The sequence below is a fragment of the Impatiens glandulifera genome, chromosome 9, assembly GCF_907164915.1.
Source record: "Impatiens glandulifera chromosome 9, dImpGla2.1, whole genome shotgun sequence".
In the NCBI taxonomy this organism is placed as follows: domain Eukaryota; kingdom Viridiplantae; phylum Streptophyta; class Magnoliopsida; order Ericales; family Balsaminaceae; genus Impatiens; species Impatiens glandulifera.
Genome location: NC_061870.1, coordinates 26,862,299 through 26,873,244, shown reverse-complemented (window position 1 = coordinate 26,873,244; position 10,946 = coordinate 26,862,299).

The following is a 10,946-nucleotide window of genomic DNA, read 5'->3' as shown; positions in this document are numbered from 1 at the left end:
GGTTCCACAATACCTGGTCCTTGTTTTATTAAACTAATCTCCCTTTGAAGTTGGAAAAAAGACTGTTCATTCTTGACCTGATATCGTTTCTTGATTCCTTGTCATAACTCCATTGTAGTCTCAGTATGAACAAAATTTTCTTTCACTTTTGCAGTTAGCGAATTTAATATTCAAGACCTAACAAGTGAATCAGCTTTAATCCATCGAACTTGTGCAGTAACATCTTCTGGACAAAAATCGATCCATCTATAAATCCTTGCTTGAATTTTGATGTGAGTGCAATACAAATGCTTCTACTCCAACTCATATAATTGTTTCCAATAAAGAAAGTTGTAACGATTGGCATACCAGGATTATCATGTGCTGAAACGTAGAGTGGATCATCTGAAAGTTGTGCCATTGTTTCTTGAGTTTTAATCGATGATTTCGCTTCGATCTTCTCCGATTTTTTTTCAACTCTTGATTTCGACGTAACTTCGATTTCTTCAGATATATCACTACTTTCTTCAGATTTATCTTGCTCTGATACCATCTAAAGATTCAAATTAACACTGAAAAATTATTGATAGAGATTTATGGCTAATGAGAGAAGCAAGAGATTGAAAACACAAAATGTGATGACTTCCTACGGGGTCACCTCCAGTTTATTAAAATGGGTGATAAAAGTTTAATATAGTCTTTAAACTTCTGTTGTAATTACAAAATGATATCAAACTTAACATTAGCTTATGAATATGTTAATTGTATCAAATCTAATCTTCTAAGTTTTCTAGTTAAATTATAAATAAATTATTACAACTCGGTACATAGGCATTCCTATGTTTACAACTCGATACATGAGCATTCAATTAGTCTTCTACTCTCAGAATTCTACTCTCAGAATCAGAGATCCTCTTTAACATAGACTAACTTTGAGTCCGAATTATGTATAAATTTCCATTCTCCCTCAAAACAAAGAGAGTCAATCATATCCACATTCTGAAGTTTGACCTTTGTTTCGAAAATTCTAAGCACTTTTACTTTGTGACCGTCAATGATCTTCTTAATTTATTTGAATTTAAAAGGATGACTGAGCCCTTTAATATTCCAGGTAACAATATTAATGAATGGGCATAAGAATTGGACTCACGTCATGCCTCTAATCATTTTCTTCTTATTCCTTTTTCTTTGTCCTAGCAGTTTTTTTTTTGACCATTTGAGTACCCCAAATTTGATAGATCTCATCATTACAAACAAGTCTAGGATTTGTTTGCTTTTTGTTTTAACCTCAAGAGATTGAATCGTTTCACTGTAAAATACTTGCTTAATAGGGAGGACGACTTTCAAAAGCTCTAGGGGACACTTTGACCTTCACTACTCTTGATATCTCCACTTGATGGTAGATTCCTTAGAAAGGACCCATGATGATCGGTTATTGGATCTAGTGCATCTAGATCAATATCATCTTTTGTCAACTCATCTTCTACCATGACATTACTACAACACTTTCATTTCATTACATTAGTTTTACAACTGATCCTACAATACACATTAGTTTTGGGGATGGAAAGCAATATTTAGTGGGTCTTTAAATCATGCGGATGCAGTCTCGGGTACCACCCGACTTATAGTCACCCGACTATATTGATTGACCGTCGTCTCGTGCTTGATGTCATCACAACGGATTTCAAAATTGAGGTATGTGTAAGGATGTAATGAAAATCAGGGTTCATCACTTTTTTTTATCTTAATTTCTATCGGAACTCATAATTCCTTCCATCCGGGAGTATAAGAGATTGAGCTCTTAGATAGCGAATCCCCCAAAAGGAGATAAGGTAGACCTATTCTTTTGTTCTAATAATTAATCTTATTGACTGAGAATTGAGAAAAGAAATAAAGTATTATATTTTTTTGTTTCTTTTTTTTACTGCATTGTTTGGTGCTAATAAACAGAAAAAGAAAAAAAAAATAAGCAGGTGCGAAAGGACACAATTTAAAAATGAGCAACTATAACACTAAGCTGAAAGCAGTCCCGTAGCGATTAGTTGATACTCAACTTGAAAAGAGGCTATTGTTTACTGTTTTTAGAAACATAACTTTGTATACGATATACTGTTTTGACTATTTACTTTTAAATCAAATACTTTCTTTTTTTAAGATTTAAGTGTTTTAAACTTCCAAATACGCACCAAAGTTGAGAAAATTTTAAAAGAAAGAGAATTAATATTTTTTAAAGGAAAGTGATAAATTAATTAAATAAAGAAAAAAAATACTACAATTATAATAAGTTAGTTTATTTGGGACAAAAGCTCAAGTGGCTAAATTTTGACATTTATCTTACGTATTTAAAAAATCGAACCTTACAAATAATAATTGAATCTTATTTTATAAAAAATATATATATAAAATTGTTATAATAATTAACCAATTAAAAATTAAAATAATTTACTTTTTTTTTTATATATAGAACATGACCTTTTTAAAAAAACTAATAAAATCTAAGATAAAAACATGAAACAAGCTCTTTAAAATATGATGATAAATTAAGTATATATATTTAATGTTTAAGGACCATTAATTTGTTCCAATCTTTTCTTTTCCTTCCTATATATGTTTTGATTCCCAAACAGCCTCCAAGGTACAAATTTTAAAGAACAAGGGTTAGTTACATTAGCTTATACTAAACTTATTTATTCTATACACATTTTTTTTTATATTTGTATAAAAATAATAATTAATATTATATACATATACAAATATGTATTTTAAATATTAATCACTTTAACTTTTTTGATTTTTTTTTTTTATAAATAATGTATAACTTGTTACTTAATTATATATTTAAAATAATTTAATTTATAAACTTAACTTAATTTTAAATATTAATAAATTAACAAATATTAATTTTATGTACAAGGTTAAATGAATCTTTTTATATTTTGGATTAAGTAGTGAGATTTTATTTATGTATGTCTTTAGAGTAAGTTCAACAAACCCACATTTTAATATAATTGGTTTAAGATGAAAAAAAAAATTATTATAATTCAAATCTTACTAAAATAATTTATTTAATAATTTCTTAAACTAAATTTAAGTAGTCAAAAAGTTTTTGTATATGGACTGGGCAGCCAAATTATCGGACTTACAAACCCAATTATGACAGTAGACCTAATGATAATAATCTACTGCCTCCATCTCCACGGAATTCTCGGTGGTATTTATTAAAAATGAAATGTGAACTTTTTAAATGTCTCGTCAATACAAAAATATAATCATAATTACATAATTTATTTTATTCTTATACACACTTAACTCTAATTTTATTTTTCATTTTTTATAATAACAAAATATTATTATACTTTCATCCCTCTTTATATTTAATATTTTAATTTTTTTCTTTAACCTCATTCTAATCTTTCTTAAATTATATTAAAAAACAAAGTTATTATCTTATTCTATATTATAAGTATGTAATTAAATAATATTTTTTAAATTTTCGATATTACTAATTTTAAAATTATTTTTTTATTTAGTAAAATCATTTTTTTCTCAAATCTCTGCGATCTTGTAAATAATTAATCGAGTAATGAGTACCCAATAAGAATCAGAGACGGGGATAAAAATAAAGAAACTTGAGGTCGGAGTTAATACTAAAATGAAAATTGTGTTCCGGTATATGTACTTCATTAACCTATTTGTCGGATAAAGTACCCGTTGTCATCTTTAAATTAAACCTGAGAATGACCATGAAGATAATAAAATTATGTTTTTTAAATATTAAAGTTATTTTTATTATTTAATAATAAATTTAGTTTCAAATGATAAGATTTATACCTACGCTAGACAACTATGAAGAATTTTAATATTAATTTTAATTTTTTATTTTAAATTTGTATATAAAAGTTTACTACTTTATAAATAAAATTAATATTTTCATCCAACTCTATACATCAAATTATTTTTTTTACCATTAATAGGTATACTTAAAAAATAAAAATAATAAGAAAATTTTTCTTGATAATAAATTAGATTGAAAAAATTAAATAATTATAAAAATAATTTTATATTATTTTATTAAAAAAATATTTATTATCATCATTCAATGTAGAGAGAGAAAAAATATATATTTTGTTTATAAATTATAAAATATTAGGGCGTTTTTGATTTCGTGTTTAATTTCGAGTAAATTATAATATTTAAAGTAATAACTTGTCATAGTAATTTTGTATAATAAGCTAACGCAAAAAATTATAATCAAAACATATTTTGCATTTAAACACAATTTTTTTTATCTCACTTCTCTAACGAATAAACTGAGTATAAGTAGAAATTTTATAAAACGTATCTAAGAATAAGTTTTGAGCGAATAAACTGAATCAAACTTACCCTAAGTCAAATAAGTTTAAAACCCTAAAAACTCCGATGCCCTTTTCTTTGGTTATATGAAAAACCTAAACAAAATCAATTCTTCAATCAATCCCTTCTCAACAATCACATCACTCATTTCATTAACCAAAATACTAAAATATCATCTATTTTAAATTATTATATTTTATTTTATTTATATATATTAATACTCATTTTACAAAAAAAAATAATTATTACTTTCTCAAAATCATTACCAATCATTATTATTTTCTCACCTTTCGAACCAGCCCAAAGATTTAAAATCTCTCCGCCGGTGGACAAGTTTTCCTTGCACCTGCAATTTAACAGATGGTATTACATGCAATTTATTATCTCAACAGATGGCATTACATGCAATTTATTATTTCCATTAAGTTTATTTGATTTTAGTTTGTTTTAATTTTATAATATTGGTTATTATCAATATAATTATTTTATTAAAATAAATCTGAAAAGTTATTTGTATTTATTATTTAAAATAATATAATATTATTTTAGTTTTATAAATAATTAATTATAATTTTTTTAGATAACAAAAAATAAACTAAATATTATAAAAAAAAATGAAATGGATAGCTATAGAGATTTCACAAAATTGAAGTTATTACTAAGGATATGTTTGATTCGCATATACTCGGTATATACACTTCGGGATTTAGAGATGTAGAGAGAAAATTATATTTAAATGCATTATGTATTTAATTATAATTTTTAGCAATATATTATTATGCAAAATTACTGTGCATCAGATTATTATGCATATAGCAATTAAACATTAACTATGTGATTACAAATTGTCTAATTGCAAATCCCAGCTTTGAGCAGGGTTTTGGGCAGTTATTCTTTTTAATTTACTTTAATTTTTTTAATTTCTTATTTTGATATTATTTTAGATAAATTAATATTCTATTTTTTATATATATATACACGTTCAAATCTGTCTCTACTCCAAGACTGATGCCATGAACGGGCCGATTCTAGATAGGGAAAAAGAAGGCATTCCAAAGTTGGAAATGGAAACTAAACATGAAGATTCTAACAAAGATAAAGGAAAACTCACATCGGTTAAATTTGGTGCAACAAAAGGAGTTATGACCGAACATGGATGATAATATGTATTATACCCTATATTTGTATCTATCCGATGATAAGGTTAGAATATTTTAAATTGAATTATGTGTTAGAGTCGATGTCCATCTATATTAATATTAAAAATAAAATGTTTTTTTTTTATTAAAATTTAACATAACTTTAAAAATGTCATATTAACTAGCATCGTGTATTTGTATAGGTAAAAATATAAATAAAATATTATTTTTTATAAATATTTTAAATAAAATTATTATTATTCAAATTTAATTAATTTAAATTAGTTTTAGTTTGTAAAAATTAAGTTCAATCCCTCAATTGACCTCATCTTGACCATAGGCAAATCACCCATCAAATCTTAGTCAATCTTTTGTGATTCACACTTTTTCATATGTCTCTTTATCCCAATCCGCAAATCATCCATCAATTTTAGTCGACTTCTTTTACCCCACTTGAATAAATCAACAATCAATTACAATCATTCACACGCATCTTATCTCCACGTCAAATCAACCATTAATCCCCTAATTAACTCTCGTCTTGTGATTCACATTTTTTCATATATATTTTTATCATTTCATATGCCTCTTTACTCTCTGACAAACAACCCATCATTCTTAGACGACCTATTCTACCCCCAATTCAACAACCAATACCAATTAATCACACACCTCGATCTTATACCTCGTCAAACCATCCACTAACCACTCAATTTACCATGATCTTGTGACTCCCATTTTTTTATACGCCTCTTTATCCCCTCGGCTGACAAACCACCCACCACTTGAGCTTCATCTCATAACATCATACTTTCAAATGCTCATCAAACCAATCAATAAATCCGATCTCACACTTTCACATGTCTCTTATCTATTGTTTAAAAGTTGTGCCAACATATATTATATATAAAAAATGCATTATTTAACATTGATCTCTCAAATATTTATAATACTAACTTTTAAATTTACAGTTTTTAGAACTCAAACCCTAGTCATAAACATTAAATATGAACACCTTAACCGCTATATCACTTGAGATTTTTGAAATAATTTTATAATTTTGCGTATGTATATATATTTTGTATTTATTATTTTTTTATCAATTAGTTAATTAATTGACATCTTATGACTCACACTTTTTCATATGTCTCTTTATCAAATTTTCACATGCTTCTTATTCTTTGGTAAACCAACCACCAATCTCAATCACAGTTTCATACGCCTTTTATCCTTCAATAAATTAACCACCAATCTCAATCGATACACAATATATTGACCTCACATGATCTTTTGTTACACACTTGTTATCTATTGACAAACCACATCACAATCATATTTTCACATGTCTCTTATTTATAGGAAAATAAACCACCAATCTCAATCGACATTTAACCTCGTGACCTCACACTTTGGTCAATCAAATATTTGATTCATATTTTTTAACCGCTCTCATTTGTTACCGACCAATTATCCTTTGGAAAACCACAACTCAATCATACTTAGTTAAATAGTTGTACTTGTTTTTGTTAGGTTGTAAGTTCGAAACATACATATAACATTTTTTATTTTAGTTTTAACTGTTTCAAGTTTATGGTCGATTAACCCACGATCCGACTAAAATATCTATTTACTCTCACATATATATCCAAATTAACTACACCTCTCGATCCGGCAAATCAAGAAAATTCAACTTAAGCATTATTATTATTATATATATAACAAAATGTTATTTTTTCATCATTCATATTTAATCTTTTAACTTTTTTTTTCAACATTCGTTCTAACTTTTCTTAAACTCTATTAACAACAAAGTTATTATCATGATAACTATTTACGTAAATAATTTTTTTTAACATTTTGATATTACTATTTTAAAATTATTTTTTATTTAATAAAGTTATGTTTCTTCTTTTCAAACTTCTACAATCTTGTAAATATTCAATCGGGTAATGATCAATACCTCTTGGAATCGGATACCCGACAAATCAAAGATATATATAAACATAGAGATATCTGTCGAGATCGGGATCATGTAGTAAAATGAAAATCGTGTGTAAATATGTGTACTTCACTATCTGACGGGGTAGGGTTAGGGATGACAAACGGTGTACCATACTCGTTAGGTAATGAAGTACACATCCCCATCCTCGAACATAATTATCATTTTACTATCCAACCCCGATTCCAATGGATATATCTTTTTATATCATCATCCTCGATTTGTCGGGTACCCGATCATTGACGGGTACCCCATTACATGATTAAATTTTTAAAAATTATATAAGTTGAAGAAGAAAAAATATAATAATTATAAAATAATAAATAATTTTAAATTAGTAAATCGAAATGTTGTACAAACAAATTAAAATATTACTTATCTTAACTACATATTTATGTTGTAGATGTTTTGATATAACAATTTTATTGTAGAGTTGAAAAAAAATGTTAGAATGAAGTTGAAAAAAATTAAAGAATGAAAATGTAAAAGATTGAGAGAGAAATAATATTCATTATTTAAAAAAAAGTTGAAAATTAAGAATGAAAGAGTAACGAAGAGAGAAATTTTTTTTTTGAAATATTAAAAAATAAAATTTGAGTGAAGTGTGAATAAGAATAAAATAAATTATAATGTATGTCGTAACGAGTTATTAGACGAGTTATTAGAAATGTCACATTAATTTTTAATAAAAATATTTTATTTTAATTATTAATATAAACGGGTATCAAGTATCGGGTTTGGGCTTTGCACACTGCCCACTCCCAAACTCAATTGGGTAATTTTTTTCCTCCACATATGTCTGACTCCGAACCCAATTTAAAATATTCGAACCCAACCATTGAATACACATGGGTATTTAATATACGGATATTTATTGTCATCCCTAGGTAGAACCGATCCTGGGGTAAGCGCGACAAACGCACGGGCTAGACAACCCATTTAATAAAAAAAAGTATGATGTTATAAATTTATTAGACTTTTAATATAATAAGATGTAGCCTAGTGGTTCGAGATGAAAAATAAAATATTTAATTATGAATCAAATCTCACCAAATTATTAATTTTAATCATTTTTTTAAGATACTATTTAGGTATCAAAAAAAAATTCTACATATTTTTTTACATGGAACGGGATAGTCCAATTCTTGAAACAGATAGTGTACCCATTCTTATCCCTAAGACCATCTTCAACTCATTCTCAAATACAAAATGCAGTAAACATCACATCAAACAGTAATTCATCTTCAACCCAAAAACACATTCTCAAACTCAAAAGAATATTCTTAGGCCTTGTTCTCTTTGGATTATTTGAAAAATCCAAACAAAATCAATTTTCCAATCAATCACTTCTCAACAATCCCATCACTCATTTCATTAACCAAAATACTAAAATACCCTCTATTTTAAATTATTATTTTTTATTTTATTTATATATATCAATACCCTTTAAGTCATTTTACCAAAAATAATCATCACTTTCTCAAAATCATCACCAATCATTATTATTTTCTCCCTCTAAATTTTTTAAAAAACCCCAATCCAAACAAGCCCTTAAAATATTTCTTTCTTACACTAACCTTTTAACTTTATTAATATTATCTATATATTTATAAACTTTACATATTTAACTCCAATCTTTTCTTTTTCATTTAATAAAATTAATTATATATCAATAATTCATAAACAACAAAATAATCCTAATAAATTTAAATAAACAAACTTATTATATTAAAACAAACATGGTTAACATATTATAAAATAATTTATAAAATTAAAATTATAAAATATAAGTTAAAAATATAAAATAAATTATAAAATATAAAATAAATTAAATTAAATTAAATTTCAAATATAATAAATTTAATTATTTAATTATATATTTAAAAAATAATTTAACTTTAATCTTAAAATAAAATATATAAGTTGAAGGATTAATTTAAATATAAAAAAAAATAAAAGTTATAAAAATATATATATATATAACCTAAGGGTTATTTTTTAAAAATGACAAAAATGCAGGAGTTACCGTCCAAACGCATGGAGGAGAGAGTAAAAAACTCATTTTGAGTTTTTTTTTTTTTTTTTTTTCAGTAGGGTTGGAGCAAAATAGGCACCCAAAACTCATTAGGGAAACTCATTAAGGTACCGGTTGGAAATGGCCTAATAACGTAAATGATGAAGAATGAAGATTATAAAATTAGGTCTCATCTAAATATTAAAGTTATTTTATTATTTGATAATAAATCTGGTTTTAAAATGGAAGATTTGACTATAAGAAATAAATACGTTGATATGATGTGACATAACAACTATGAAGAATTTTAACATTGTAATTTTGAATTTTTTTTATTTCAAATTTGTACATAAAATTAGATCACTACTTAAAGAACTAAATTAATATTTTCATCCAATTTTATAAATAAAATTGAAACTTTCAATATTAATAGATGTACATTAAAGTTAAAAGGAAAAAATTAAATAAATAATAAGTAAATATTTCATGATAGTAAATTATATTGAAAAAAATAAATAATTAGAAAGTAATCATTTTATTTTATTAAAAAAAATATTTATTATTATTATCATTCAATGTAGAGAGAGAAAAAGTCAGATATATTTTGAAATTAAATTATAAAATATTTAGGGCGCTTTTGATTAGCCTTTAATTTTGAGTATTTACAAAACTATAATCAAACTCATCTTGTATTTAAATACAATTTTTTTTAATCTCACTCTTCTGATTGAATAAACTGGAAAAACTTATTTGAAAATAAGTCGAAATTAATAAATTGAATATAATCTGAATCAAACTTACCTTAAATCAAATAGGTTTTTGTTTTTTTAAATCATTAAAACTCCAACGATCAAACTAGCTCCTAGGGTAATCCGCCCGTGGTAGAGACAGTGGACAGTTTTCTCTACTACTCTGCACAATCAACAAATGTATTGCATGCAAGTTAGGTCTTATTTGGTTTGAATTATTCAAAAAAATCTCAAATTATTTAATTTATTTAAATATTTTTTATATATAAATAATAATAATTATTCTATTTATATATATCAATATATTTTAGTCATTTTATTAAAAAAAACATCTTCACCTTCTCAAAATTATAACCAACCATTATTTTTATATACGATTGGATAAGATTTAGTTTATACTCAACTTATTCACTCCAACTTATTTGTCAAATGATGAAGGTAAATAAAAAATTGTGTTTAAACTCAAAATATGAAGGTAGTCATATATTTTGTAGTTGATAATTTATTTTAAATTTGTTGATAAATGAAAATGAAATTAACCCCAAAATCAAACAAGACTTTGGAAATCGGAATCTTTGAGTGGGTCACACCGATGAAGTTTGTCCTACATAAGCAGACTGTTGTCAATAGCCATTAACACAGTTCTCTCCTTCTTCTTCAACCTTGACTACTTACTGCATACTATTGCCTGCCTGCCTGCCTGCACCGCT